The sequence below is a fragment of the Papaver somniferum genome, chromosome 8, assembly GCF_003573695.1.
Source record: "Papaver somniferum cultivar HN1 chromosome 8, ASM357369v1, whole genome shotgun sequence".
Taxonomy (NCBI): domain Eukaryota; kingdom Viridiplantae; phylum Streptophyta; class Magnoliopsida; order Ranunculales; family Papaveraceae; genus Papaver; species Papaver somniferum.
In genome coordinates this window covers 91,093,253-91,102,629 of record NC_039365.1, presented here as the reverse complement: position 1 = coordinate 91,102,629, position 9,377 = coordinate 91,093,253, and positions in this window count along the sequence as shown.

Below are 9,377 nucleotides of genomic sequence, written 5' to 3'. Positions count from 1 at the left end.
AGAAATATCAATCACCTCACAATAATCTTAATCGACTAGCGAAACAAGATATTGTGGAATCACGGACGATGAGACGAAGATGTTTGTGACTACTTTTCTATCTTGTCTGTCGGAGAAATTAATCTCGAGCCAATTTTACAATTGTACTCAATACAAAAGCAACATCAAGATCAGATCATGCAACTACAAAGTAAATAGTTGGGTCTGACCTCACAATCCCAATGAAGTCTTCAAGTCGTTAACCTACAGGGTCTCGATAGAAACCTAAGGTTAAAGGAGAATCGACTCTATCTTGGACAACTAGTATCACACAGGAGGTGTGGGGATTAGGTTTCTCAGTTGCTAGAGTTCTCCTTTATATAGTTTCCAAATCAGGGTTTGCAATCTAAGTTACCTTGGTAACAAAGCATTCAATATTCACCGTTAGATGAAAACCTGATTAGATTCAAGCTAATGTATTTCAATCGTTAGATCGAACTTAGCTTGTTATATACAAATGAAATTCACGTTCATTTAGGTTTGTGTTACCGTACCTAAACGTGTACACCTAGTTGGTTCAACACTAGTTAACCAAATGGTTAGCCAAATGAGCACTTTCATATCAACCTTATTCATCTTCACCATAACTAGTTCAAATGAATCGAAAGAACTAGTTAGAGATTTGTTCAATTGCTTAGATCTCATAGAAGTATATAAGACACAACCGAAGCAAAAACGATTTTGATTCACTCGAATCGATTCATGAACATTATAGCCACGGTTTGCAAATATGCATTCCTTAGTTTTTATATGTCTTAGTTCACGAATAAACCATTTTTAAAAAATAACCCACTCAAGTACGCATACCGGTACACATACCTAAGTACCCGGATTGTGTTTGTTTTCAGTTCACAAACTCCAGCAAAAATTCACGGGATGTGAACTTCCGGCAGTACGTGTACCTCAATTTAGTTCAGGTTATCCTGAGCAGCAAAGTACGTATACTTTGGTTCAAGGATTTTGGACTTACACAAGTATGAGTTAACATACAATGTTTATATCCATTCAAGATTATATATTTTAAACTATAATTTCAATCATTGAAACATTCTTAGAGGATGTTAAATAAAGGTTATTCACACACTATTTTTCATCAAAGCAATTTTCAAGATATTAAAATAATCAACATGACTTTCATCACTTGTAAAGATGAATTTGGACAAAGCGAAAGCTTACCAACACATTTCTAGAAATAAAGCGAGATAAACTCGGCTCGAAATAGCAAATGTGTATAATCGAAGTCTACATAGCAATACGACTTTGTCTCAAGATAGGAGATAGAGTAGATAGAGTTTTGAGTGATAGATAAGTTCAAGTCTCCACATAACTTTTAGTCGATGAAGTTCCACCAATTTCTTGAGTAGTTCTTCGTCTTTGTATGATGAACACCGCGGAGTCTAGAGCTCAACTGCACTTTATATCCTAGTCTGAGATTTAGCTATAAGTATACTAGAAATCAAGACTTATCTTTTTGGCAACTAAACTTGAAAAATAAGCTTGAGATAGCAACGCTTGCGAGTTCGATCGAGCAGTGCTCTAACGCATGTACTCGTACAAGTAGCGGAGTATCTATATATCGACTTACAGATTTCTAGTACGCATATTATTATGCACATCGTGTGAAAATTTGATTAACTCGTGAACCGGATCGGTATGCATACTCGTATACAAACCATTTTTGAACTGTGGTTACTGAACTGGGATTAGTTTCCAAACCGGTACGTAAACAAAAACAGTTTTGTGTTCCGGAACTCAGCAGTTTATCCAAACCCGTACGCAAACCGATATAGTTCTGTGAACTCCGGAACCGGTGACAGTCTTAAGGTTTCCAAACTAGTACGAAAACCTAAAAAGCTCAGTGAACTCCGAAACTTGGTTTGGTTAAAAGTTACCAAACAGGCATGCGTACTGTGACTGAACCGACTCAAGAACGACAATGGTATTTGTACCTTGTACACCTACTAACCATTTAAATTATATTTTCAAGTGCGAATTATTTTTATGAGATAAATAACATTTGATTAATTCTCTAAAAAAACTAGACTTATTTGATCAAATGTTTGTGACTCAAAGTTAATGTCTTATGTGTTCATGAAAATGAAGATTAAGCTTTTAAGTTCAAACCGGCTAGTTTCGGCTAACCATGTTGAACATAGTCTTTGTACACGGTCCGGTTACGATCTTACCTAACCATAGTATATATCTTTCTTATGTAAATCAAAATCAAAGATTAACGGTGGATATTGTTTGCTTGGTTCGAAAGTTGTCTTTGCTTAAACCTAAATAAACCTATGCTTTGAATGTCTATAAAAGGGGAACTTCAAGAAACTGGGATCTTTGAATCCCAACACTACTTTTTGGTGTGTCCTAGTTGTATCAAGACTCGTCCTCTTCCTGTTCGCTTTAGGGTTTAGCGACTACACAGTCTTCATAGGGATTCGTGAAGCCATGTCCAGTTATCTTTCCTCGATAACTTGAGTATCCTGATCTTGATTATTTGTTGAGCTTGGTCCATCGATAAAGATAGATAGAAATCATCAAAGTTCTCTTCGTCTCAAACTTTGTTGATTCCACAGGTTTTATACTTGTGGGGTGAATAATAATGTAGGTTGCACTTCAGACTACATAAGTCCGGATTTCGAGGTTATCTAGACTTTGTCTATTGTTATCGATTTCCACACCTTTGATCAAGTTATTTGATTGTAAAAGGAAATCATATATAGGCTTAATCTGTGGGAGGAGGACTTGGGTTAAATCTTCAATAGAGTTGAAGGAACTCTTGGTGAGACTTCATCCAAGGGAATCAATTAGGAGGAGTCCTGCTGCGATTCAAGAGGCATAAGGAGCGAGACTGTACCTTTTAATCAATGAGATACCTTTTAGGGATCAACTACATTCCAGTCTGAAGTTAATTGGTAGTAGTCTAGTGTCTGTAGCATTTTAATATAATGTGGTGTTCAAAACTGGACTAGGTCCCGAGGTTTTTCTGCATTTGTTTCCTCGTTAACAAAACTTCCGGTGTCTGTGTTATTTCTTTTTCCGCATTATATTGTACATTTTTGTAATTATAATATCATAGGTTGTACGTTGATCAATCTTAGTAGATACATCCGACAATACAACAGATTATGTTACACTTCGTGTGATCGTATATGGATACGAGATAGAGACAATACAATAACAAGATCACTTGTTTGATTGACCATGGATACAAGATCGAGACGATACGACAACAAAGTGTGCACTTAATAATATGTACGGTATTAAACCAAAACTCTATAGGATCAATATCAAGTGTTACGGAACTAACGTACAAGTGCAAATTATTAAAATTAGATATAATTGCATAATAATAAAGTAAATTGCACATCAAGATTTTATTAACAAGGAAACCGCAAATGCAGAAAACCCCCGGGACCTAGTCCAGTTTTGAATACTCTCAGAATTAAGCCGCTATACAAAATCTAATACCAACTTCGTGTAGTTGAGACCAAGCAAACTACCCCTAGCTACTTAGTTTCATCAGTATCTCTGTGCCTTCGACTTCTGAAGTCCTTTTTCTGGTTAGATCAATCTATCTTTTGATTACCGAAATAATCAAACTATAGATTCGCAATTAATCAATATAGATCTCAAAGAGAAACTATAAAGCATTGCCGATCTGACACAACTAATCAATCAAGTCTATCAAAGATAAAGCGATTCTAGTTGGATCCAAGCTGATCAAGGTTTGTGCACTAAATCCACAAGATATGAAAACTAATAAGAATTATTCTTCGTCTTCAAATCTTCTATTGCCTTCAATAACCTGCACAACAATACTTGAATCCTCTTGTGATCAATCACGCACAGAACGGAGTCTGTTAACAATGGATTATCACAAGATGTCTTTAGATCCGAAGATGGTTCTAAAGATATCGTCGCTACTTTGATCTAGTTTGAGTGAGCCTTATATCAGAAGAGAAGGTTCTCAAGAATAAACAAACCAGGTGCAATCAAAGTTACAACAACCGTTAGTCAATCAAGTCAATAATCGAAAACTAATAACACTGCAATTATATAATTTCCCACCAACGGTACTCATAGAGCTTCTTGATCCCACCGAAGTCTTTAAACGAGCGGTCGTAAGAGATTTCGCCTAATTAGGATACTTTCCTCTCCGAGTAGATGGCTCCACCAGAAACACCAAGTAATGAAGTTTTCCTGGCTCTTAGGATTGTTTGCAACAAATGCAAACTCAAGTATTTATAGACCAGGGTTGTTTGGACAACAAGGATATTCCAAAAACGAAAATATTCTCAAGATATGCATTAAAGTACCTTAATTCGGTCATATTTCCAATTAATGTTAACCAATATTTCTGAAAACTCTCATAGAAAAACTTTTATTATTAGTCTAGTGTTACAGGACCTATGTCCCATGGATGTGCGGTCCATCTAGTTACCTAGAGTTTACCTTTACATATATATAAAGAATATTGTATCCATGTAACCTTATTATTCTGATCAATAGAAACCTCTCTTTGTCTCTTTACTTTCTCCATATTTTCCACTGCAACACGTTATCATACACGAAGCTATACCGCAGATCTAGATTGGATTGGTTGATTTTTTTCTATGGATGCGTTACCAGGTATTTCTTTTGAATAAAGAAATTTCGTTTCATAGTATATATTAGGGTTCCACGAAAGCATGATTATCAAACGTAGAGATTTCACCGTAAGATTTTCATGAAAATTTAGTATGTTCTACCCAATTAGTATTTATTTACTCTGTTAAAATTTAAATCAAGTCGGAATATGATGCAATCTCCAAATTCTGATTTTAGTAGAACTGTTTTCGTTCAGAAAACCCTAATTATAACAGCGTCGAAAAACCTAGGTTCCGTATAACTTTAACCGTTGGATTATTCTATAATTTTATATGTGGTATATGTTATACTCATGGAGATACTGTAAAAATTTCATAAAGATCCAACCATGGAAGGTATTCCAAAGTACGTGATATTTCATGTTGTGTCCACAGAAACGTGAATCAGAACAGTCATACATCGTCATAAATATCTTTTTATAGAGCTATTGGATGTCTTTGTAATTTTAATATGTTTTTCGAAACAGTATGATGACTCTACTTTAAAAATTTTATCATGATCGGACGATGATGCATTTGTCTGTCGAACAGAACAGTTGAAAGAAGAATTTTGTAAATTTATAGGGTTAACGATATGTTTTGGGCTCATATGCTATTAGTTTCAAACTTATTATCGATGGGCCTGAATATTTCATATATAATGAACCATATATGTTTATATTCATTAATCATGACCTTGTAAACCCAATGGACCGGGTCTTGACCAAATAGTTGATCAGACTTTGACTAAACCAATTCGATTCTAATTTGATATTTTGAACTCAGAAGTACTTGAGCACCATTAAAGAGTCTATGATGTGGAAGTTTGTGTGCACAAGTACAATACTTTCGTCATAAAAATCTTCAACTTATAAAGATACACCTTTCAAAGAGGAAGCCATACCTTCAACATTTCCAAGGCGACATATTAACTTCAGACGATGTAATGCTTTGAAGGAAGTTTGTCAAAACACTCATTTTCCCCCAAACTTGAATGTTCAGTGGATGAAATCCATTTGTTAGACTATAATTAGTCAATAACTTAGACAATGATATGTTGTAATTAAAAGCACACCTCACGTTTTGTGGAAAGATACTCACAAAAGTTTCCATGAGTCGGAGATGTGATTCTTGCTCCAGTAGTAATGATACAAATTAAATGTATCTACCTATAATGAGACAAAGATGTAATTCTGACTCATACCAAAAGAGAGTTCCAAATCTTGGTATAAGCATTTTACTGAGATGTGATAGACATATTTTTGTGTCCGATTTGTCTCGATTCTATATATTGTTAGGGCTCATTTTTGTACTTATTATGGTGTTTTATTTATTTGTAGGTATTTTTGGCCAATAAACATTTTTGGAAAAAATTGGCTCGAAAAGTTGTCGGAAAGCACCCGGAGGACATTTGCTATTCGGACTCTCACTTTGGATAAGAGGCAACCTAATTACTAAGGGGCATCCCATTTCCAGGCAGCTGCTAATCGCACCCCTACCCTGGATAAGGGGCAACCATCTTCGACATTTCAAAAACCAAGTTTTGGCGGGAAAGTAGGTGCAGTGAAGAACAGATTTTAGGGTTCCTGATTTGGAGGAGTTTGAGGTCGATTAAACCTCTGATTTTCATAGGATAGACTCCTTATGGGTCTAGAAATCTGATATGGGTGTTGAAATCGATTAGACTGGGCTCAATCGACGGATTTTTATCACAACAGAAAATATGGAAAGTCAAGTGTAGGGCTGCACATAACCGACTCGACCCGCCGACCCGACCCACACCCGTCGAAAAATACCCGTACCCGAACCGACCCACCTAGGTATGGGTCGACTATGGGTGAGGCACGTGAAAACCCACCGTATGTTGGGTCGGTTGCGGGTAGGAACTTCCTTCACCCGAACCGACCCACCAACCCGCCCAATATTCCCTTGCATGCTACCCCTTAGATTTTCTATCCTAGAATGAATCTCAGCCATTGGATTGAAAAAATAAAATACCTAACCCTAACTAAGCATCGCACTCGCAGCCCACACCTATCACTTCGGCCTCTTCTTCTCTCCTTCTCAGAGACAGAGTCACGGAGACTCTTCTTCCTTCGTCAATTCGTTGTTCTTGAATCTTGATTAGTGAACTGAAGGTATGAATCAACTTAAAACTTGTTCCCAACTAGTTGAACTCTATGTATTGTTGATTGTTCTTGACTTTCTAAATAAATCTAGGGATTCATTTGAAATTGATTTCAATTTCCCGCAAGATATAAAATATGACGGGTAACCCACCACCCGACCCGACCCAACCCGCCTTATTGTGGGTCGGGTGAAAAGCGATCCATTGTTATTGTGGGTCGGTTGCGGGTGAAAAGTTCAATTACCCACCAGCAGTGGGTCGGGTGGTGGGTGAGGCCAAACCCGACCCAACCCGACCCATGTGCATCCCTAGTCAAGTGTGTGACCTGTTTTAGGGAATTTTAGAGAGAATAAAGTGCGGTAAACCTTCCCAAAGATTTGTATCTATCTAAGGAAGAGTTTAGAATAAAAAGGAAAGCTCAGAAACGCGTATAAATTCTAAAACAAGAAATTGCCGCAACTTGGCCATGAAGAGAAGGAAAGAGATTTTGGAAGATTTGGGAGAGATTTAATCGGTATTTTTGATATAAATAGATTGTTTGGGTCATATAGAAGGGGTGTCGAGAGTTTGGGGACCTGAGGAGAGCCAGAGAAGAAGAAATCAGAGTTTTATCAAACTCTGTTTCTGCTGCTTCTGCTGCTGAAGAGGAAGAACGGGAAGAACATTGACGCACAAGAAAAAGTCGCAGAACAGTGTCGTTGTTTAACAGCTGAAGAACATTAAGCTGTGCAGGACAATCGTATTCTAGGGTCTTAAATTTCTGATCCTGTAACAGTTGATTAGTAACGTATATCTTCAGTATTGCAACACCAATTGTAACAGTGACTTCTGTAACATCTATACACTGTTGCAGATCTGATGTTTTATATATTCTCTTCAATAAAACCACCTTTTGAGCCATGATTTATTATTTTGAACCTGTTTTTGATATGAGGAGCTAAACCCCATTGCTGAGGCGATAGAGGAAGCTATTTTTCCAGCAAAAAGCGGTACAATCTATTTAATTTAATTTATTGCAATTATTATTATGATTATTTGCCTTGGACTATTATTGAATATGATTTTTATTTGAGTGATTGTGATCTATTTTGATGGAGTATGCTTAGTTTATAGACTCTTGATGCTTTATGCTTGGTATTTACAATTATTGCTTTTGAAAATCTACTTGTTGCAATAGTGAGAATCAAATTGAACAAGAAAATTGCATGAATACAAAGATTGGATTAAATCACCTTAAACTTGGAAAATAGTGGAATCTTAGCCTCAATGTTCTTTTAATATTGATATCAACTTTGATTGAGTTTGCTATAATTTTTAGTGAGTTTTCTATTTTAATATTAGAATTTAAGTCTAATTAATATCCTTCACAAGTCTGAGAATCGAACCACTTTTACCACTATCTACAAATCACATCAATTTTTGGCGCCGCCGACGCGGACTTGTTTTTAGGGTTTTAGATTTATTTTATTTTTTTATTATTTTTTTGTTTGTTTTTGTCCTTTTTTTATGTTTTTGGATATTTATCTTGTGTCTACAGGTTCTGGATCATAAAGAAAATTGAGCCAAGGAGTTTGGTGATTTCATAAAGACTTGGAGCTAAAGATTAAAGCAAAAAGAACAGAAAAGAAGACAATTTTATTTTAGACAATTTTAGTTTAGGGTTTGTTTATTTTATTTAAAAAAAAATTGTATTAGGGTTTATTATTTTTGTAATTTTTCTTTACTTTTTTGGACTTTTGGACATTATTTTTTTATTACCCTACGGAAGGGTACTTTAAATATAAATTGTTTGCAGAGAAGGAGGACAATTACGATATTGTCTCTGCACCTTGGGTTCGTACACTAGACATCGGAGTCAGTGGCACGAGTCGACTACAACCTATTCATCCCCCGTCTGGAACGGGAGGTAAGATTCTAAACACTCGCGAATCCCCTGTCAGCGAGTTACTGGACTCCTTCGTATGCATATATGTTGAGGACTGAATACGGACATTTATTTTTCTAGTAAAGGTCAAGGCCTGGCCATACAAGATAAGGGTTCGGATTTCATCACCGTTCTCTTCTTGCCCGCTTAAGGAACACGTAACCTACGCAAACCTAAGCCTAAAATTTTGACTAGAACGAGACCGATATGGTAACGAGCTTAACAGGAAAGTCATTCGAAAAATATTGGTTACTCTTTTAAGCATATTTCGAAGTTCTTGACAGTTTCTGTAAGTTGAATGCGTGACTGCGCCGCCTTGTAATACCGGTGAGGCCTTGGGTATCAAAGCTCCACCGAGCTTCCCTCGCCTCTATTCAACTTACGTTAACTCGGATTGATTCCAGAGGGGTTTGCTTAAATTGTAACGAATTCCCGTTCGAGGGATTAGAAGCTGGTCTAGAAACAATCTAAGTGGAGCCATCATGCTTTTTTTTGCTAGAAATCAATAGGTTTGATTTGGTTGAGTCGGCCTTGATCTGTGTTTGCTTACCCTTCCAATTTAGAAAATTCTATTGTATGCCTGAACGTAAAAGAGACGCACTAGGTAGATTTGTTAAAGAGAAACCTAGTAGTTCGAAGCGTCTCGATTACCTTAATC